Raw genomic sequence first — 23,204 nt, 5'->3', positions numbered from 1 at the left:
TGAGTTATTTAAAAGCCAATGACAATGTGTCTGCTTTCCTGATGGAGATGTTTCCTCAGGGTGAGGTCCATCAGAACCAGAGGACAGAGGTCCATTCCCAGGACCAGGCAAGGGGAAGCCTTGCCTGGGTGGAATCTCTCTGTAATGGGAGACTGCTGGACAACTAAACATCACCCCAGGGTGTCAGGGGGAAACGAGCAGCAGGAATTTGTGAACTCCTCCTGGCTCTGTTGCACATCGGGAAGCAAAGAGGCTGGAAAACATTCGGCTGAACGTGGCAATGGGACTGCTCTAAACCAAGAGTTTCATCACAGGGTGCTTACTGGGGCTACACATGAGGTTCCCCCTCTCTGGCCTTTTCTGGAGGTGTTATCCCCATCTCTGGGCAGGTTCTCCCTGCTGGGGACACCTGACAGTACCCGGGACAGATCTGCCTGGGAACACACGGCACTGCTGAGCCAGGCATCCCAAACCCTCTCCTTTCACACGCAAGCACCTCCTCCCCTCCTCTTTTTGTTTGTTTGTTTTCTAAATATAGGCTCCCCATCTGCTCCCTTTTACACACAATCTGCCTGCTCTCCATCTCTCTCCTTTCAGCAGACTCACAGTTGACACCAGCAGGCCTGCACCCCCATGGCACGAGGTTCCAGGGACACTCCAGACCCCGGGGATCACCAGAAGGATCCCCACAGGGACACGGGTGTCCCCATCCCATCTGCCTGGCCAGGGGACCACTGGGGACCCCACTCCCCTTCCAGTAACCCCAGCACCAGGCAGGCACCAGCCAGTTTCAAACAGACAGGAGATGTTTTCTCTCAGCCGCTTCTCAGGCTGAGGCCATCCCCAAGGGGTTGCTGTGGCCAGTTCCAGCATGGAGCCCACATCACCCACACCTGAAGGGATTCAAAAACGTGGTGGCATTTCTTTCTCTAATTACCTTCATACAGAAACCCTTACACATTTTCCTCCCTAAAAAGTCATTTGTTCAATTTGTTTCTCATCACCTATTTGCCCCTCAGAGCCTCCAGGGCCTCCCCCTCCCCAGCGCTTCCAGGGCAAGTGGCTCTCCTAGCATCAGTTCAGACTTCCTCACCACCCTGCCCCACAAACTTTTATCTAAAATTGACAAATTTGGGGTTCTGACAGATGTCACAGCTTTACCCAGTAACCAGGTGACAGCTGCTCCCCATTACTCCCCCACTACCCTTCCAGGGCACCATGAGGAAGAAAACAAGAGAGGCTTTAAGGTTGGAAGGAAAAAACTAGGAGAGGTTTAACAAGGTCATAATAGTGACATTGAACTACAAATATATATATTAAAAAAACACAAATATGGAACTCACCCTCCTCAGTCCTGGCTTTCCCACTCAGAACTGTCCCAGCAGCAGATGGGGGTGTCCAAATCCAGATTCCTCTCCCATGAGGACCCAGGCAGGAGCAGTAACAAACACCGAGACCCCAGCACAGCATCCAGAGAGACCACCAGAGCTCTCTCTTGGGAGCCATTTTATCCTGATCCCAAGGCAGGGGCACTGATTGATCAATTTGTGTCCCCTGTCCCCTCCCCTGCTCCCACAGACACAGCTGCTCCCCATCATCATCATCATCATCATCATCACCAACAACTGGCACCTCTGGGGCTTCCCAGGCACCTCTGGGTTAAGCCTCAAATCCCCTCAACCCAGGGCAACAAGGGGGTGGTGCTGACAATGTCACTCATAAACTTGCTCCAGGTTTTCTGAATTTTTGCATGAGGAAAATATGATGTTAGACCCAAACTTCGGAACTCGGTTTCTGGAGTCATCAGCAAGATGTCTGCTTTCTGATTTTAAGTAATTTCTGCTTATATTTTCATTGTTTCAACTAAGAAATGTATTTCGATGTCTTTTAGTTTTAGAGGCAAATGCTTAAGGAATGCTTAAAAAGGCAGTGAAACACTTAAAAAGAGTATCAAAGGGTTAAATGAACCATTTTATTTGACCTGAAATTACTTCTGGATTTCTTGGAACTGCCGGAACATTGAAAAGTCATTTATTTGCACAGCTTTAATTAAGCAACTGCCTCCAGTTATGATTTATGCTGTCATTCAGACAATTAGACCTTCACACTGTGCTTAATTTTTTGCCACAGTCCTTAAGGACAGTGTTTCTGCAGATAAGCTGTGCTTTGGGGCATTCCAGCTTTTAGATGCCTGGCTTGGGATGATTTCCAGAGATGCCCCCATGCAGGAGGTTTGAGCTGGACACCCAAACACCAAGGCAGAATCCCTGCTCACCTCCTGGAAATCCCGGGCTGATTATTTTTTATGGCAGTGAAATACTCTAAGTTGCATTTTGGTGAAAAGTGGCAGGTTTCAGGCTTCTTACAGCAAGGGACATTCCAGTTTCAGAACCATCTTCAAGCTTCAAGTGACAGAACCTGGATTTTTATTGCAGGGTCTCATGTGCTGTGGTTGTAATAGAGAGCTCCTACACCTGCAGGAAACTTCCCATGCATCCTTTTCTATTTGCTGTATTGTGTTAGGAGACAAAAGTGTTAGTTCTGCTTGAACTTTGTAATTTGTGCTTCTCATGAAGCCTGCAGGGCTGCTCAGGTGCTGAGTGTTGCCATCAGCATGAGTGGGTAAGGCTGTATTTATATATTTACACACATATGTGTGTCTGCATTTAGATATAAACATAAAAAAGCCTTCAGAAATGGGGAAGGAGAAGGCTGGGGTGTGTCTAATGGATTGCTATAATAACAGATTCAGATTGATACTCATCACCTGAACACATCCAGCCAGAAGCTGCAATGACTTTACATCAATCAAATTCCAAATGAATATGTTATTAAGGATATTGCAGAGTATCCAAATAACTGTGTAAGAGCTGCCTGCATTCAATACCTCTCCTGGATAGTGGAATGTTGTACAATAAGGGTCACTGCCTACAATGAGGGAAACCAAAACAAACAGAGCAAAATTAGCAGCACCATCATTTCTCATCTGTTCTTCTCTCTCCTGTTCTTTTTCCCTTCCACTCTACGTTTTTCTGCCAAGGAAAACAACTCCCCCTTCCACCCCTGGTTCTCAGCAGCCAGCAGAGCCCATGCTTCCCTCTCCTCTTGCAGCCCCTGCCCCAACCTAAATTACCTAAAGTAGGAAGAATCAGATATTTACACACTGGGTAGAAGCTGACCCGGTAGTGAGAGCTATGGCACAGATGGTGGTAAAGGTTTTATTAGAACAGGTAATACCTGGACATGGAATAATTTATGGTATCAACTCTGACCAAGGCACAGGTTTTACTTCAAAAATAATTAAATGACTATGCAAATCTTTGGGTATCCATTGGGATTCTCATACTCCTTGGCACCCGCAAAGCTCAGGCAGGGTGGAGAGAATGAATCAAACCATTAAGGAACAATTGGCAAAATGAATGGTTGGAACTCAAATGCCTTGGACAAGATGTCTCTCATGGGCACTTTTAAATACAAGAACAAAACCACAAAGTGAAAATGGGTTATCACCATATGAAACGTGAATGCCAATGGAACATGATATAATAGAGAAAATCATAGAAATAGAGAAAATACATAGAAATTTTGGGAAAACAGTTAAGTGAGTTAAGGGAAATGGTGCAAACACCCCCCTTGGGATTTGCAATACATCAAAAGAAGAAAGCTTATCCCCTCTCTGGGTAGGACCTTTTCTTGTCTTATTAACTACAGATACTGCTGGCCATACTGCTGGCCAGCCAGCCAGCCCAGCACCCTGGCTCCTGCAGGCATCTCCAGCCCTGGTGACCCCCAGCCCTGGTGACCCCCAGCCCTGGTGACCCCCAGCCCCTGGTGACCCCCAGCCCTGGTGACCAGCCCAACACCAACCCTCCTCCCTAACCATTCTCCCCCTCCTGATGCCCCCAGCCAGGGAGGTGCAGGCTGGCAGGAGCAGAAAGGGTTTTTTGGCTTCTGAGCAAGGCAGCAAATCCCAGCAGCCTGTGAGAGGATGGAGATGTGAGCACTGGGATGCTGAGGACTCCAGGCTGGCAGCAGATCAGAGAAACTGAAGTGATGCAGGTGTCAAGATAGATGGGAAGCTGTCAAGTTCCAAGGAAAGATGGAGAAACAGGGCTGGAGGCAGACCAGAAAAACAGTCCAAGAGTGCTCGCTGGCATCCTCTGTCCCAGGCTGCTGCCTCCTCCCCACAGCTCATCTCTACCTCCACACCACCACCTGATGGTCCAGTCTGCAGAACAACCTGCAGAAAAAAGAGTGGAAGAATAAAAAAACCTGGATCCTGTGCTGTTCAGATCAGCAGGTAACAAACACCACGGCTCCCAGGGGACTCAGGACAGCACACTCCAGCCATCAGGGAGCAGACAATGGGCACTTCTTCAGAACAAAAGAAAGAAAAAGCTCTCTACAGAACAATGCCTGAGCCAGAAAGAGCAGAGTCCTCTGTGCCTGATTTCCCCCCCAGCTGAAGTGTGAAGGGACCCCGGGCAGGGTGGCCATGCTGGGGCTGGGCACAGTGACAAGCAGAGAGCCTGCTGCATGCTGCTGATGATTTGTGCTTCATCCTGTGCTGGCTCCTTAATTAAAATGTGATGTGGCACCAATTCACACACTGTACCAACATCCATTACAACAACACTGTTCCCTTTATCAGCCCAGCTCATAATCTCATTAAAAGAAGATGTCAATTTGGTTTGACAGGATCTATTACCAGAACACCCTACTTGATTGGCATTATTTTTATTACCCTTCCTCAATTTATTAATTGAGTCCCTTGTTGCCTGTCCCATTACTTTTCCTGGCTGGGCTGGCAGCCCCATGCCTCAAGCCTTTTGTCTGCCAGTGCCCAGGGAGCACCAGCAGCCCAGACAGGGACAGATCTCTTAACAGATTTTGATTTATTTGGACGTTCTGGCTTGTAAAGATCAGACTAAGCAGTGTCTTTCTAATGCATGTCCTGAGCTAATACTGGAATGAGAAAGGCTTTGTCTTCAAAGGTTTCCATCTCCATTTCAAAATACACTAATCCCAGAACTGGAATTATTTTTAGTCACAATATTCATTAGAAAAGCCATTTTTACTGTTCTGACTGCCACTAAACACTGATGATTTTTTCTCTGTCCTTTGCTTCCCTTAATATTATTCTGTTTGTACCCCCCACCCCCATATTCATTACCATTCACTTTCCCTTTCTTCCATCTGCTTTCCATACAAATGTTTGCAGTTTGTCTGTGGCTCAGCTGCAGTTTCTTTGGCTCAGCAATACTTTCAGGCAGCAGAGCCTTCTTTCTTGACCATACCATGTCGAGACCTTTCAAAGGACTTCAGGATGTTTTTACCAAATGGATCATAACTGTTTCCAGCATTTTAATGATTTGTTTACATTATGAAGCCTGGGTTTCATGTTAATAACATTTGTTAGTGCCAGCAGGCTGTGATCCCTGCAACCCAAGCTAGCACCAATTGCTGCTGCTGTTAGAAATCTCTCCTTGACTGCCAAAGGAGTCCTGACCAAGCTTCCCCCTTTTCAGCTGAAAATCTCCCTCTTCAGCTCAGGGGTACAGAATTGCCCAGAGCTCTATCAGCTCCTGGAGGTTTCCAAATCCCCCCCAAAACACCCCAAGATCCTGGAGGATTTGGTTTTCAAAACCTACATCACCTTAAGGGAGCATTTTCTGCCAGAGTCTTGATGAAATCTGCAGACACTCAAACCACTCTTCTCCTCAGCTCCTGTACCATCCCTATGAGGGGCTCTGGGTTTCCTCCTGGAACTGGAAGCAAAATAAACACAATATTTTCACTAGAAAAAAGCAGGGTTGTATGATTTTGTACCAGGCCACATTTCATTGCATTTTTAGTAAGTGCAGAGTTTAATATGCCAGATTCTAAGTAGTGTTAACAATACAATAACTAGGAAATAAATATATTAAATAAACCATCTTGCCACTCTGATTATCTTTTAGGTATTATCAGAAGTAATAAAGCACTGGACAGAAAACTTTGAAGGTGCCTTTTCTCCTCCCCCTCCAGAGCATCTGGACAGTTTCCCTTTGGCTGTCCAACCCTGTTCCTTGGCTTTAGGGAGTGACATTTCTTTGAAATTGCCCTTGCTGGAGTAATTGTTGTTGGGGATAAAGGCAAACTCAGAGGCAGTGAGTTGGTAAAAAGCAACACAAATCCCTCATTATCAGCATATATTGTGTTTGGGATGTGCTGTGCCATCTGACCTTGTATCCTGCAGGAGCAGGTGAGGGGCTTTGCTGCTTGAATCAACACAAGAAGGGGTAAGGATCATTTCAGTTAAACTTGTAGTCAATCATCAAGAAAATTCTCCCCTTATTTGAAAGGCCATGCATAAAACTGTTCAGGCATCAAGCTGGAGAAGGAGAATGCAGTGAGTATGAAAGGGCCCAGGTTCCCTTCATGAACTGATGTCTCTTCCTCTTCATAGCATGCAGTTGTTTAACAGTGACATTAAATAACTTATGTGAATAATTGCTTCAGTTTACTGCTCATTACTTCCTTAAAACCCCAGGAAAATACTACTAGCTCTTTGATTTTTCGATTTTTTTAATAAGAAAATAATTTTCACTATAAAGGTTGAAACAAAGTAAGTGATCCTTACTCACAATTTGATAATGTTGTTGCTGTTTCTCTGCTGTATTTAAATTCTTAGAATTATCATTTCAATGGGATTTGTGCAGGCTCTGAAAAGAGGACTTAAAAGGCAAGTTATTAATTTTTCTAAGCACAGCATTTCAAAACCATTCCCTACAATCTCCAGTGCAGTAGCTGCAGATCTTCCAGGACAAGTGTCTGTCCCACACTCCAGCCACAGCAGCTGGATGAGCCTTCATGAGTGGGTTTATCCCAACCCACACCTGGGCTTCCCAGCCTGTGATTTTATGTCAAAACATATTTTCACTGAAATTATCCAAATAATTTGCTATTATTTGATTTTAACAAGCTTCTTCACTTATTGCCTTTCAGAAGCACATCTTGGTAAAAGCAATCTCTAGTCTGAATCATGCCTCAGAACCCAGGGCAGCAATGTGGCCCTTCTCCAGAGGAATGTCCTCCCCTGCAAGCCTCTCCTTGGCTGACACTGCAAACACTACTAAAAAAAATAAAATACTAACAGCATCAAATACTTCCACACGCAATGAGGCTGCTTCTGCCATGCTTTGTCTATTTGTAAAAAATTTGCTTCCACTGAAGTAATTTCCAAGAGGAAGAGGCCTGTGGTGGGTCTGAAACAGACCCCAGAGAGCAGCTCTCTACTTGCATGGCTAGGAAAGCAGCCCTGGAGCAGACAGTGCTCTGCCTCTGCCCAAGAGCAGATCTGTCTTTCACACATCCACTCACTGGTGTGTGGGAAGGAGTCTTTCAACACAAATATTATTCACTGCTAACTTCTTTCTAAGCTTGAAAGTTGTTCAGTAATGAAAGGAGAGAGCAATCTAATCAAGGGGACACTCGTGTGCTGCTAAGTGAGAGCAGTCCTGCCATTCACAGGCTCAATCATTTCCCAATCACAATTAATGTCATGTTAGCTAAAGGAGCACAAGAGAGAAGGAAAGGGATGGGCACCCTAAGGCACAGAAACACGGTGGAGGCTCAAACACTGCTCATTTCCAAAGCCTCCTGTGCTCAGATTCCTCAAAATCCTTCTCTTGGAAGATGGAAGCAACCAGGTAGGTGCCCTCCCCACCTGCAGGAGCAGGGAGCAGAAGCTGGCAGTGGCAGAGCAGGAACAAGCAACACCTGAACCCAGGGAAATGTTCCTGGTGTCTGCAACCAAACTTTCAAATAAAAAAGCCAAAAACCACCAACCCCTTTCCACCTGGAGCTGCATTGCTGGGAGCACTGTGAGAGCTGAAGTGGTGGCTGCTGATCCAGAAGTGTCCCTGGGCACTTGAGTGAGACCTCGTGGAGGCCACTTCATTAATCTCTGCAAAATACAGACTTTCTGGTGAGGTGGGCCAGCCTGGGCACTTCTATCCCTCTGGTAATTTCAGACTGCACTGTATCCTGGATGTATGTGACAACAGAGGGAATCTGGGTGTCATGTGCAATCATGCTTACCCATTTTCTCAGAGATCAAATCAAGCTGGTGAATTACAGTTTGCAGACAGCAGTGTCAGCTGCTGACCCTCTGCATTTGTTGCTCTGCAGGAAGAAAACACTGGGAGTACCTCCTCCCCAAGAACTTTAAAGAGCTAAACTGAAACATGACTCCAAAAGTGTCTGTGACATTAAAAGGAAGAAAGGCAGAGTTAGTAAAGGGGAAACAAACACCATCAAGTGATGTGGTCATATTTGTCAGCAGCTGCTATAACCCTATCACTCATAGTTTTCCCATATAAAACAATTTCCAACTGAAATTAAACCTTCCAAGCCCTCCAGCTATCCCACCTGACAGCCTGCAGGGACTGCTGGTTGGCTCACATTGTCATCTCATCAGCAGCTGTCACTTTCTGTAGGTAGAAGGACTTAAAGGACAAGGGGGAAATTATCTCCTGACATAGGTCTCAGGTGTTTGGAGGAAAAAAGCAGTTTACAGATCCATCAGTCCATGTGGAACCAGGTGTACCCTAACATGAGCCTTTGAGATGCTGAACCCTGCACACCTGCCTTGTGCTGTGTCCCAGAGGTGACAGGGCCACCCCAGATGGATAGAAAAGATCTGAATATCATACAATGACAGAATGTTAGCACAAAAAATAAAGCCAAGCCCTGGGTGAAGCCACAGGTGCCCTCAGGACAGGGACAGGTGCCCATGCATCACCCAGGGGAAAAGGAAATCCTAATCCCAGCATCCCTGCAAGCAGAATCTCATCAAAGCTTGGGAAACTGCTGAGGGGAACAAACTCATTGTGTCCCCAAGCCATCAAACAATTCACTCCACATTAAAAACTATAAATGGACCTTCCCTGAGAAATCCATCCATCTCAGCTCCTCTAATTGGATGAGGAGGATTAAATGTCTGATCGAAAGGGGATGAACTGAAATCCATCACCCAGGCTTAAGGAATGTGCACATGAAGCCCACCTGGGGAGTTGCACTGGGTGTGCAGAGAAGCCCACAGCCTTTACCAGCATTTATGGGACTGGCATGGTCTTGTGTGCACCACAGGGCTCTGAGAAACCTCAGACACCAGACCCTGCTCTTCTCCTCTCCAGACCCTGCTCTTTTCCTCCCCAAACCCTGCTCTCCTTTGCTCCTCATCAGTGCAGGTGCCAGCCTGTCACTCCTCTCCTCCCTGGCACGAGGTTGGGTGCAAGGGAGCAAATCCAAACCTCTGCTGGGTGTGATTGGTATTCTGTACACCCAGAGCACATTATCCCCAATCAATGAGGTCCTGAGAATGCAAAGTTCAAGCCATTAATTAAGTTAGGAAAGCACATACTGGCACAAACACGTTGCTGGAGAGGCAGGGATCAGCCTCCAGCATCAGCCCAGCTCTGATGAGTCCCCCAGCATCCCAGGCACAGCATCCCAGGCACAGCTCTGGGCACAGCATCCCTCCACCAGGAATATCCACCCCGGATCCCTCTCCAGCCAGGAACACATCTGCCCTCTGCAGTTCCCCAGCCCCCCCGAGGTGCAGGGGCAGGGCCAGCTCAGCACTCACAGGGTGCAGCACTGCCTGGGCTGTGACACAGTGGCACAGCCCCAGGCAGAGGAGTGTTTCATGTGCACACACTGCTCCTGAAAGGTGTTTAACAGGAACATACATTTTTAAAAGACTTTGCTCCCCTTGCAGGGACTCTGTGGAAAAAAAAAAAAAAAGCAAGAAAAATCGTTATCCACTTTTCTGCTGGAAAAAATAACCAGAAAGAATAAATCCAGGGGAAAGCGTTGACTTTCTTTTCAAATAAAAAATGTTTTTAAAGCATTTCAGATTAATAAACACTGTCAATAGTTTAGCCAGACACTAAACTCTTGATAGAAATTTTACAGCCCATCTTTCTCAATAATCTTACACATAAAACCCACAGGCCAGACCCAGGAAAAAGCTTGCCTACACTGCCAGCATCTATTGAGAGAGCAGACGTAACATTTTAAAACCAATTTAAGAAAAATAAAAGGAATCCTTTCCCTGTTCCCACACTCATGCCCATTGGACTCCCATTTATCATCAGCACAAGGATTTCAGCAGTACTGCAACTGGAATTCCCTGAGCACAGTTTGTCTGGAGTCAGCCAGGTTTCACTCTTATTAATGATTTGCATCACCACAGACTTTAAATCAAGATTTGCTCTAAACTTTCCAAATGATAATTCACACAATATCTGTGCAGGATCTGTGTTTTCTGCTTCAGCAAATTAATTTCCCACCTTCAAATCTGATCTAAAAGACATGGAAATTTCTAACACATTTTAAAGCAATTTTGAATTAACAAAAATATTTTTCTTCAGTGATATTGAAATGTTGTCATGATGCTAATCTTCAAAAGTCTTAATTTTTTAAAGTGTAAGCACTAATGACTTCACTTGGACAAGCTCTTTGGGAACTGAAGATCAAAACTGTTCCATTAATGCTGGTGAAATTAAATATGTCAGCTCTGCTGAAATACTTGGTTTCAGTGTTTTGAAAACAAAATTCTATTGAACTTCATTTGATGTCCTAAACGAATCCAACTGAAACGACAATAGAATTCTTCACTGAAAAATCATTTGACTTTGAAATGTAACTAAGGTACAGCAAATAGCCAGCTGCAGGCTTTGAAGTCCCTGACTGCTGAAGGAGCTGCAAGAGGCACCTCCAGTGCCTGGCACCCAGCACCTCCCCAGAGCTGGGGGCTGCAGAGAGAAAAACAAGTGACAGCTCCCCATGGAGCTGGGCAGAGGAGAGAGAATCACCCCACCCATGAAACTGCCCCCTTCCCACTGGGGAATCACCCCACTCATCAAACTGCCCCCTTCCCACTAGGGAATCACCTCACTCATCAAACTGCCCCCTTCCCACTGGGGAATCACCCCACTCATCAAACTGCCCCCTTCCCACTGGGGCAGGGATGGAAACCCCCCCCTTGGGAAGGGCTGCCTGCTCACCACAGAGGGTTTGGCTCCTCCCCAGCTCTGGTGGAAGAGAGTCCTGGAGAAGAGTTGTCCCCGGGTGTCTGCACAAGAGAAGGAAATGCTCCATCAATCCATGTCAGACTCATGAGTACTTTATATATCCCAGATCTCTTAATTAGTCCAATTATGCAGCAGGGGGTATAAGGGATTCAGTCATCTCTAAAATCCTTTGCTTAAAAAAGAGAGAAATGTCATTGCGGGTTAGAATTCTGTCTAAACCTGTGCCCTGACACAAGGAGAAGCAACACACTCTTGTTCTGCCAGCAGCAGCTCCTGGCACACGAATTGCAGCTGTGTGTGCAAACACCAACACCTCCCCCCCACGTGTGTGCAAACACCCCCTCCCACCCGCCCACGTGTGCAAACACCAACACCTCCCCCCCATGTGTGTGCAAACACCAACACCACCTCCCTGCCACCCACCCACGTGTGTGCCCACGTGTGACAGAGCTGCACTTCTGTGCTTCAGGGAAGAGCCACCAGGTTATTTGTCAGTGACACTCCTGCCCTGCCCCTGCCCCACAGGCTCACCCATCCTGACCAGCAGCAGGAATCTCCTCCTCACGTTTTGCTTTCCAGCAGCTCTGCCCAGAGCCAGTGCCCCCAGTTTTAACTGGTCACACCCCAGTTTTCCTCAGCTGCTGCAGCAATCCAGTGCCACAGCCCCACCACCCTGCTCCCAGCCCCACACCACCCCAGTCTGACCCCCCTGCTGTGTCCTGGGCACCCATCTGGGGCTCCTCTCTCACCTCCTCTCCTGGCCTCCTGCCCTAACCCAGCAGTTCCTCACAGGAGCCATTCCCAGCCTCAGCATCCAGGTCAGTCAAGCAGGCACGGGGCCCTTCCCCTTCAGAGACTCAACTTTTTATTGCTTTACAGATAAAGTAGACACAGATTTATTTCACAGACAAAGTAGACACAGAATTATTTCACAGATGAAGTGTTTTTGCCCGTGGCTCAGCCACACCCTGCCACCCAGGAGGCCCACAGGAGCAGCACCTCAAACCGTCACAGGGAACAACAATTATTTGTCCCTCTCTGCAAAGCCAGGCTCAGGCAGGACCCCAGAGCTGCACCCCAATAACCCAGCCCTGGGCTGACCCCGGGGGGCTCCAGGGCCACTCCTGGGGCTGGAGAGGAGCTCTGGGAAGATACAAACACATGGACTGCTCACACTGCTGCTACAGCAAGTGCAGCTGACATTTGTTTTTGTTCTGGTGCTCAGACTCAAGTTCAGAACCAGGGAAGCTGCTGCAGAACTGGATTCTCTCATGATCATTTATTGGCCTGATTTATCTAAAGCTCTCAAGTTCCCATCTTACTCCTTTATCTTGTCTTGGCAGTAGCACTGAATATTGATAAGTGGCTAAATGCAGAGAGTTTCCCAGGTAACTTTCCCTCACACTGAAAACCCAAACCTGCACTTTTTTGGGTGCCATATGGGCCCAATTACCCATTAACTTAAAAGGAAACCAGTTGGATCCAACACTGCACCAAGGTGCTCACTGAGCAAGAGATTTTTTTCTCTCCTACTGGCATTTGCTTGCTGGCATTTAGATTTCCTGTCAATCACCAGACAAGCAAAGTTATTTTCCCTGGGCCACTGAGACCAAACTGTCACGAAGAAAACATCACAAAAGGCACAAAAACTGTACCTTTTGGATGGTACAACAGGATTATCCTGATCTAATCTTTTGTTGTGGTTTCTATTGATTATTTTTCTGCCTTTTCTTTTTTTTTTTTTTCTTATTTTCCCAGAACAAAGTTCTCACACTTTGATGCTTCTCTTTGATAAAGTTATAAAGAAAGCAGTGCCAGTGATTTGAGATCTATCATGGGACTTCTCTCTTCACAAGAGCACCTTGCAAATGATGTCCCTTGCATTTATTTATTTATTTTTTTTAAGAAAAGCTGTGTGCTTCTCTATCAGAAAATATTATTCCATGATCCTGTGAATCTGTCAGGGTTTTTTCCTGAGTCCTGCTGAAATATTAACTGTGTTCCTTCCAGATGACAGCAGCCCCAGTGCCTGCTCAGCACATCCCTGCTCACATTTATTTATCCCAAAGGAGCTGGGAACAGGCACTGCCCTGGGCTCCCTCAGGAGCCCTTCCTGACACCTGGAAGGATTTCCAAACCTGCTGCCCCTGCCTCTGATTTTTACCCTGGGAGCAGCACCACCACAAGGGGCCTTGAGCCTTTGCTTTGAGGCTCTTTCCTGCTGCTCCTCTTCTCCATTTCTGTCCCCTGGTTTGAGTGCTGTGTCACCTCTGCCATGGGGACAGCTCCCACCCCTCCAGGATGCAGCAAGATGAAGCCCAGGCAGCTGCATCCTCCTCCCCCACAGCTCCATCTCCTGTTAATTCCACGGCCACCCAGCTTGGCGTGACCACAACCTCCAAAGGTTCTGCTCAGAAGTTCCTGTTGGAAACATCCCCAGAGGCAAACGCCCCCAGCCAGCTCTGCTTCTGCTGCAATGAAGCTGAAGACTAACTCTTAAATGTGCTCGGGCAAACCTGAATTAAGTCAGAACACAATTAAAAACACATTCCTGTTTCATTTGGATCCCAACAGGAGGGAGGGCAATGCCAGCAGAGCAAAACAAGAGGAGGACTCAAAGCCATGGAGCATGGAGGCTGCCAGCAGGCTCTGCGATCCCCAGGAGTGATTAGAATTTGTAGAAAAATTAGAATATGAAATCAGATGCATGGGACAGGAAGACCCAGGCCCTAGGTGCCAGACTAAGCAACAGAACCACTGAGTAATTCTCTCACTGTCCTCCCAGGGGAAGATAAGAAGTGAATACAGGATACAGACTTTAGGGTTAAGGAAAACAACATCTAGAACAGGCCCAATGAAGTGCCAGTGATAATGACCCCAGATTCACAGAAGCAACACGGGAGGGGCACGGGAAGGACACGGGAGGATCTCAGGAGGGACACGGGAAGGACACGGGAGGATCTCGGGAGGGACACGGGAGGATCTCAGGCAGTGCCATTCCCTGCTGAGCACCTCAGGGATGTGCCCGGGCCCTGCTGCCCTTCAGCCGCCCCGTGTCCTGCCCCAGCCCCGTGCCGGTGCCTCCCAGCAGGGAAGCAGCGTGAGGGCTGCTCCGGGGGCTGAGGGACGCGGGTGACAGAACCGCCCTGGGGACGGCCCCGCCGCCATCTTGTGTGAGCGCGGGCAGCACCGCGCCCGGTGATTGGTGCGTTTGGCGTCACGTGACCGCATCCCGGCCCCTCCGGCGCAGCCGCGCTGTGATTGGTCCGATAGGGTCACGTGGTCAGGTGCGGGCAGTGGCAGCGGCGGCTTCCGGGAAATGTCTGGGGAGGGGAAGGGGAAGGGAAAGGGACGGGGCTGCCGGAGCTGGGCTGGTGCCGCAGCCCCGACACCGGCTGGGGGCTGTGAGTGTCACACGGGTGAGCCCTGTGACGGGTGAGCTCTGCCTGGGCCCGCGGGAAGGCAACTGGCAGTGTGGGGAGGAGCTGGGAGACACCAGTGTGTGACACCAGTGTGTGACACCAGTGTGTGACACCTGTGACACCAGTGTGTGACACCAGTGACACCAGTGACAGACACCAGTGACACCAGTGTGTGACACCAGTGTGTGACACCAGTGTGACACCAGTGTGTGACACCAGTGTGTGACACCAGTGTGACACCAGTGTGTGACACCAGTGTGTGACACCAGTGTGTGACACCTGTGACACCAGTGTGTGACACCAGTGACACCAGTGACAGACACCAGTGACACCAGTGTGTGACACCAGTGTGTGACACCAGTGTGACACCAGTGTGTGACACCAGTGTGTGACACCAGTGTGACACCAGTGTGTGACACCAGTGTGTGACACCAGTGTGTGACACCTGTGACACCAGTGTGACACCAGTGTGACACCAGTGTGTGACACCAGTGACACCAGTGTGTGACACCAGTGTGTGACACCTGTGACACCAGTGACACCTGTGACACCAGTGTGTGACACCAGTGACACCAGCATGTGACTCCAGTGTGTGACACCCGTGTTGAGTTCCATGCCAGGTGATTTTTCACCCCGTTTTCTCTGTCCCTGACCCCAGGAGGAGCCCCTCTGTAGAACACGGATTTCCTTGCAGCTCCAGCCCCCTCAGGCAGCACTCGGAGAGCCCGGAGTCCCCTGAGCCTTTCCTGACCCCCCGTGTGTTCCCGGTGGGTGCTTTGCATCCCCCATCTCCTGCTCAGCCCTTCCCTCCCTCCCCACCCCCAGGATTTGTGTCCCTTGCCCAGCGATGGCCTCGGTGCTGCTGTGTGTTCCCAGCACCACGTTCAGCTTCCCTCAGCCTGATGAGGAAAAGGGGAGATAAAAACCTCCTGGGCACCCAAACCACAAATGTCGGGGTCCCGGGAGAACCAGTGGCAGCTCCAGTGCCCGTGGAGCAGTGTGCTGGTGGTACTGGTGCTGTCAGACTCAGCTCCTGCAGTGCCCACCTGGGACTCTCAGTGCTGGGGGGGATCAGCCCCTCAGCTCCATCCAGCCAGGGCACAGCTCCCGGGATTGGCCTCATCCTGATCCGGGTGTCTGGGCAGTCCCCAGCGTGGAAAAAACACCCTGGGAGGAAAAGGAGGAAAAAAAACCCCTTCAGTGGGGCTTCAGCCTCCTGCCCAGCCCTCAGAGGCCCAAACCTGCTGACAAGGCTCATGCACACTGTAACTCTCACTCAAATGCATTACTTTTTTTTTTTTTTTTTTAATATAATTTATTTTTTTAAGGTCTCAACAACAGGCTTTGGTTAAGCTTCAGCTCGAAGAAAATAATTTTTAAATTCGGGTAGCTCAATCAGTTTTCCAAATCAGCAGCACAGGCCCTGCTGACAGACACAAAGCTCCCCCTGGTCCCCATCGTGGGGAGGGGGTGTCTGCCCAGAGGCACACGATGCACATCCCCTGGGCAGGACAGACAATAGCACTGGGATAATTGCACCATCCCATATGTTCCCATTCAGATGTTGATAAGAGCCTTATCACACTTTGGAGACACTGATTCATTGTGCTGGGGAGCAGATACGGAAAAAAAAAATAAAATTATTCTTGATGGAAGCTCTTAATATGAATTCCCTCCGTGTCACGGGCATTAAAGGAATTTCAGCCCATCAGGAACTAATCACATTTCATTTTCTCCTGTTTTTTTTTTCCTCGTGGTCAACACATACCAGCACAGCTGAGGTGTGTGATAATCAAAGCCTTCTTCATGGTTGAATAAATTTAATGCTCCTGCTTCATCAGTGCAGCGTATTAAAAAGTCCCCTGACATATTTAGCTTGATTGTTTAAGGCATTACTCCAGAGCAATGCTATTACAGACTTCACCTACAGCACGGGGGGCCTCTGCTTTCATTTATCTGTAACATGACATCAGAAATTGGATTGAAATAAGTTTCTCTGGAAAAAAAAAGCAAAAAAAAAAAAAAAAAAAGCAAAAAAAATAAAAGCGACAATTGATAAAGTCATAATACAATCTCCACAACATAAGTGGAGAAATAAATGAACATTAATTCAGTATTTGTAATAGCAGCTGGCAGAAGTAACACAGGTATTTTGAGCTGTAAATAAATAATTCAGCAATGCAATGCGATATGAAATAGAAATTTGGTTTCCAAACAAAGAAGTTGAAAGCAATGTTTAAACCCTGGTGTAGCTCAGTGAGGGCCCTGCCTCCTGCTCCACATTCCCAGCACCATTCCCAGAGTGATGCTCCGGAGGCACCAGGAGGGATCCCTCACACCTGTACTGGGCAGCAACGAAGCCAAACTCTGATGATTTTCCAGTTAAAAGTTTCTGCATTCAAATGTAATTGGGGTAAAACAGCCCTGGGGACTGAACCAGGGAGCCTGAAGCAAATTCCTGGGTCTGTGATCAATTAAAATGAAGCCTCCCTGCTAAAGGCCAGTTGCAGCTTATGCAAAATGCAATTAAAGTTAAAATATCTGTTTTGCAGGCCTTGCTAACAGAGCAGGCAGTGGCCCTGCCCAGTAACTCCAGCCTTGCTTTGGGATATGTTCAGGGCTGCACATTTCCCTGTCCTTAATAACTCAGTTTGTATTCCCTAATAGTTCAGTTTGTGTTCCCTAATAACTCAGTTTGTGTTCCCTAATAACTCAGTTTGTATTCCCTAATAATTCAGTTTGTGTTCCCTAATAACTCAGTTTGTATTCCCTAATAACTCAGTTTGTGTTCCCTAATAACTCAGTTTGTATTCCCTAATAACTCAGTTTGTGTTCCCTAATAACTCAGTTTGTATTCCCTAATAACTCAGTTTGTGTTCCCTAATAACTGTTTGTATTCCCTAATAATTCAGTTTGTGTTCCCTAATAACTCAGTTTGTGTTCCCTAATAACTCAGTTTGTATTCCCTAATAACTCAGTTTGTGTTCCCTAATAACTCAGTTTGTATTCCCTAATAACTCAGTTTGTGTTCCCTAATAACTCAGTTTGTATTCCCTAATAACTCAGTTTGTGTTCCCTAATAACTGTTTGTATTCCCTAATAATTCAGTTTGTGTTCCCTAATAACTCAGTTTGTGTTCCCTAATAACTCAGTTTGTGTTCCCTAATAACTCAGTTTGTGCTCCCCTGATCCCCAGCGTGGTCCCGATGTCCCTGTGGCTGGGACAGGGCACAGAGAGGCTCCTGATGGTGCTTCCCAGGATCCGAGCTCTGGGCAGAGGTTCCCAACCCCATGTTCTGCTCCCCAGCTGGGAAGGGCTCCTGGACACACCAGGCACTGGGGTTTTACCAGTGGAAAGAGCTGGGACGTGCAATCCTCATCTTACATAAAGATATTTATTGTTAGTCTGGAGCCTATTACTGGGTCATTAGTAATAATAACACACAGATAATGAATTGTGCTGTTCTCCTAATGGCTCGGGGTGTGGAATCATTCTTTCTAACTTCTGTTCTTCACAAGACCACACGCCAGGCAATTAATATTGTCACTTGCATACCAAAGATCCCAACCCCACTGTGATTAGAGCAAAGGAATAATTTGCCATCCAGCTCTACTGAGAACAAAACTGGAATATGACTGAGAACAAAACTCTGGAGTTGCAAGCTGTAATAATTAACACCCAGCAGAGAGGCAGGGGAATGGTTCAGAAAGGACTGAGAAAGGAAGGTCTCAAGGGGCTGGGAGTCCTTTCCTTTTCCCTTTCCTTTCCTTTTCCCTTTCCTTTCCTTTCCTTTCCTTTCCTTTCCTTTCCTTTCCTTTCCTTTCCTTTCCTTTCCTTTCCTTTCCTTTCCTTTCCTTTCCTTTCCTTTCCTTTCCTTTCCTTTCCTTTCCTTTCCTTTCCTTTCCTTTCCTTTCCTTTCCCCTTTCCTTTCCTTTCCTTTCCTTTCCTTTCCTTTCCTTTCCTTTCCTTTCCTTTCCTTTCCTTTCCTTTCCTTTCCTTTCCTTTCCTTTCCTTTCCTTTCCTTTCCTTTCCTTTCCCCTTTCCTTTCCTTTCCTTTCCTTTCCTTTCCGTTCCCTTCCCTTTCCTTCCCTTTCCCCTCTCCTCTCCTCCCTGGAAATGGGTCCATGTTGTGTCATTTTCTCTCCTTGCTGCAGTTTCTGTCCCAGCAGAGAGGTCTCTGGGATGTTGCTGTCCCATTTCCACCCTGCCATGCCACACTCTGTTGACCTTTTCACTGTTCCCTGTGCTGAGTGTCTGTCCCTGGCTCTGCTCCTCTCCCCACCCAGGGGGAGCCTCACCTGTTGCAGGGGGCTGGGGTGATCAACCAATTGAAATGAAAAATTCTGAAAAGGTCAGATTAGTGCAGCACTCCATATATCTCACAAGATATATTGGTGAAATTCCTTTGCCTCCTCTCCGTGACAAAGGCTGCTCCAGCAGCAAAAATAAAAATAGGAACAACATCAATCTAGTGTTATGCTAACAGCAATGCTAGAAAAATTGTGGGGCTGCATAATTTATCCCATTGTTATTATGGTTTTTAGCTTCTGCTCCTCTTTGGATGGATTATTACAGAAATGTAGCAGAAAGCTTAATTTACATTTGATTCAGGAATCTATTTGTGGTGCTGTTCAGGCTCCTGGCATTTCTGAGAGCCTCCTCAGCTCTGTGCCATCTCCAGATAAAAAGGTAAAACTCATTCAAATAAGAAACATGCAATTTTTCCACTGCTTCTTCAGCACCTTTCAGAAACATTTCCAACACAGCATCTGCATCCTCAGCATCCCCTGCTCCCCCCGTGCCCACCATGCCCTGCAGCTCTGGGGGGGAACTGCTCTGCTCTGCTCCAGGGATGTTCCTGGACAAACAGGGACACTGGAAGTGCTACAGGGGATTTAGCACTGCAGCCAATCCAGTCCTTGCCCCTCTGATCAGACATTAACCTCTGTCTTTTGTCTGGCCTTTGTTTGCATTTCTTTCATTTCTCATGACAGACCTGGCAGTGTCCAAGGCCAGGTTGGATGGGGCTGGGGGAGGGGTCCCTGCCCATGCAGGGGGGCACTGGAGGAGCTTTAAGGTCCCTCCCAACCCAAACCAGCGTTGTCACTCAGAGGAGAAGGCAGCCAGGTAAAATTTCAGTGTTGGGTTTATTTTTTTTTTGTGATCCTTCACGTGGATAATTTACATTTGGGTTCCCCTGTTGCCTTTGGAGATCACATGCTGGAGGCAAAGCTGGCTGTAAAGGCATCGATTTTCCCAGCCCCTTGAGCAGCAATGAGAGTCCTGAGTTGATCTGCAACCCAGCTGGTGAAGAAAAAGCACCAGAATTATTCCGTGATAGAGATTCTTTTGTGTCAGAACCCCCCGTTTCTGTGCCCAAATGAAGTGCTCAGCACAGAGGCTCCGTGTGACCCCTCCAGCCCCACCACTCCTCTGCTTCAGAGCTTCTGGACCAGGCACCAGGTCCAGGAGTCTGTGACAGGTTCTGAGGAAATGGCCCTGGTTTCCTTGTTGCCCTAAGAGCAGGCACTTCGGTCTGACTGTTGTGGGTTAAAATGTTCAATGTCTTGGGGAACATGAGACTCTGGAAACCTCCTATAAAACAGAGAACTCCTGCAAAAGTTCCTCTGCCACAGCAAACACAGAGGTAGCCACAGCTCTGCTCAACATCCTGCCTGTACTTGAGAAGCAAAACTTGTTTAAGCTTCATGAAACATTTTGTTTTATGCTGCAGGCCTCACTTTTCCAGGGTTCTCTTTGTTTATGGCAGGAAGGTTCAGTCCCCCTCTGCACACTGGAGAAGGAGCAGTGAACATTCAGAGCTGGGTGACAGGGGTGGCACAGGAGGAGCTGAGCACCCAACACCCCTGGGCACCAACACAACCACTGGGAATGAGGCACCCAACTTTGTTCCTCAAGCAACAGACATGGCCAAGCCCCTCTGGAATCACTCAGAGTTTTCCTGCTCTGCCCTGTACAAACTTGGATATTCCCTGCTCCTCCTCAGAGCTGCCCTGAGCTGGAGAAGAAGGGGTTTAAACCAGTCCCTGGGGCACGTTGATCAGCTGAGCTGCTTTTGTGTGCCAGGAGCAGTGCAGGCTGGCACACAGCACTCCAGGACACGTTTTTTAACCTTCATTTTCATTTTATTACTTAAGTGCTTTCAGCTTTCCCATTTAGTCACCTTTACTGTGCCTGACGTGCTTTGAGAAAACGATTTCCTCTCTTATCCTCTCAAATGACAGAACACGGGGTCTCTCTCTTCAGCAGAGGTGATCCTGGCAGCCAGCTCTGCCCCTCTCTGCCCAGGGCTGGACTGAGGAGCTTTGGCAACAAAGACCTGAGCTCCTTGCAGCAGCACAGCAGCACCTAACGTGGCCATTCCTGACCCGACCTGTGTCCTGGGTCTCTGCATCCAGCACATGATGTCTGCTCCTACCAAATGAAGAAGGTGATAGAGCACCCAGCAGCAGAAGGACATGGAAATGTTGGAGCCATTCCAGAGGAGGCCCTGGAGCTGCTGGGAGGGCTGGAGCAGCTCTGGAGCCAGGGGGAGAGAGTTGGGGTGTTCAGGCTGGAGAAGAGAAGGATCCCATGGGGAGACCTTAGAGCACCTTCCAGTGCCTGAAGGGGCTCCAGGAAAGCTGGGGAGGGACTGGGGATGAAGGGATGGGATGAGGGAAGTGGCTTTAAAGTGAGACAGAGGAGATGGGAGGGAGAAATTCTGTGCTGAGAGGGGCCCAGGTTGCCCCCAGAAGCTGTGTCCTGGCACACCCCATGCTCCAGGGATGATATTGCTGTGGGCAGGAGGCACAGCACCTGAAAGGGTTAATTCTCTCCCCATCATCATCCTTCACATCACACAAGCCAGATTAGCATAAGGAAATGCAGAAGAAATCAAAACGTGGAGAAGAATTTTCTAAGAAACAGATTTTCTCTTCCCTGAGGAATTAAAGAACAATCAAAAACCCCACAACAAGAATTCTGCCATCACCCAGCTCACGGGTTTATTGTTCAGTAACAGTGCTCAGCAGAGCCAGTGATACATTTCATCTCTTTCTCTGGCACGGGTAAATTTCTTAATAGGATGTAAGCTCAAGTCCCAAGAACAGATAAAGCAGACTAACCTTTTTTTTTCCTTTTTTTTTTTTTTTTTTTTTTTGACACCCTTTCCAATTATATTTTAAAATCTTCTTTGGGTACATTATATCCTGTAATCCTGCCAATTTGCATCATTTACTGCGATGCCTTCCTTTGGAAGCAGCAATCCCTCACACATCCTCCACCCTCTCAAACTCACCCAGCACAAAAACCTTCAGATAATCTCCCTGAAATGGGTTCCCAGGAGGGCTCACAGCCCCTTTTCTTTTTCTTGTACTCAACGGAGAGCGATCAGGAAAGCAACATCAATAAAACCTCGTGGCACAAAAGCATCTCTAAGAGGCTGTAATTATTTACTGCATTGTGCTCCCTCCCTGCCCTCGACGGGAAATCCCCTCCTGTGCACGCTGGGCTGGATGCAGAGCAGTAAATCAGATACCTGAGCACAGCCTGGTGAGGAGGGGGCAGTTAATAAAGATCCCTGTGCTCTAATTGCAGAGGACTTCACAGCCCCTTCCTCCAGACCTGGGGATTGCCAGCGTCAGGGGTTCTGCTGCTGCAGCAGCTCAGCCATATCAATTAATGGCTTGCAAAACAGCAATTTTAATTTAGTGTTGATGGTTACCACGAACCTTAACTGGTTAAGGTTAAAGTGAAATTAAACACCTTAGTAGGTTGGAAAAAAAAATTAAAAACGCTATTGACAACCTGTAAGCTCCCTAATGCCAAACACAAATAATGGGCACGACCTCTTTCTCTTTTTATTAGCTCACTATGGAGCCTAAAACACAACACTGGTAAACAGCTCAGGTGTTCAGCACAGACCTGAAGAGAGGAAAGAGCTGAGAAAGCCAATGACCACTGCACCTTCCAGGCTCCCTGTGCTTCATCCCAGCCTCACTTCAGGTGTTTTAATTGCACCTTGGTCACCTTTCCTTCCTGTCACTAATCCACCTGCTGAACTCCTGGAGCGTGTCAAAAACCAGATGAAATATTTACCATTTGCTTTGCAAAAAAAATCCCCACTTCATTCCCCTCGTGGAGTTCATCCTGACCATGCCCAGGCTGGGATGTGAGGAATGGGGCAGAACCCCCAAATCACAGAGTGCTTCTGGGGGGCCCTTCAAGCAAAGGGTGAGGGGCACCCCCTCTGCCCCAGGGCTGGCCAAGCCTCGGGATCTGAGGAACAGCTTTCAAACAGGTGGGATTTTTTTTCCCCACAGACTTTCTGGGATAAGGGTTTTGTAGATGCAAGGAGATGGATGAACTTCTGATTGCTTCAAACACCACTGAAAAACTTCCAGCACACCCCCTTGGCTGAAGTCTTTGCTTCTCAATTGCTTTCAGTCTTTGAAGGTGACAGGGGAATCTTGACATTTCTAAAAGAATATTCATAAATAAGAGTCATCCAGCACAGAAGTTGGGCTCTGTACGTGTGGAACCTCCATTCCAGGGCAGCAGTTACCAGATTCAGCTTCCAGAAGCTGCCTGTGAGGATTTGCCAGCTAATCCTGAACGCTCACTCGTGTTCCCCCGGGGGTTTGGAGCCACCCCAGCCCCTTCTCCTCTCCCTCTCTTCCCAAATCCCAGCACTTGGGT

The 23,204-nt window shown here is 47.8% G+C and overlaps 1 long non-coding RNA gene across 2 annotated transcripts; it reads right to left on the bottom strand.

Moving 5' to 3' along the window:
- Positions 1 to 3,841: 3,841 nt before the first annotated feature.
- Positions 3,842 to 9,075, bottom strand: LOC139798793 (uncharacterized). Of its 2 annotated transcripts, XR_011726976.1 has the most exons (4): positions 7,841 to 9,075; positions 6,627 to 6,716; positions 5,657 to 5,768; positions 3,842 to 4,240 (listed from the first exon to the last, which is right to left on the bottom strand). It is a non-coding gene; the product is annotated as an uncharacterized lncRNA (long non-coding RNA). The 2 variants fall into 2 exon arrangements; XR_011726975.1 differs by lacking the exon at positions 7,841 to 9,075 and having other exon boundaries at positions 6,627 to 7,168.
- Positions 9,076 to 23,204: the final 14,129 nt, after the last annotated feature.

Source organism: Heliangelus exortis, chromosome 8 (genome assembly GCF_036169615.1).
Source record: "Heliangelus exortis chromosome 8, bHelExo1.hap1, whole genome shotgun sequence".
Classification (NCBI taxonomy): domain Eukaryota; kingdom Metazoa; phylum Chordata; class Aves; order Apodiformes; family Trochilidae; genus Heliangelus; species Heliangelus exortis.
Note: the sequence above shows the minus strand (reverse complement) of the source record. Positions and strands in the feature narration are given on the sequence as shown.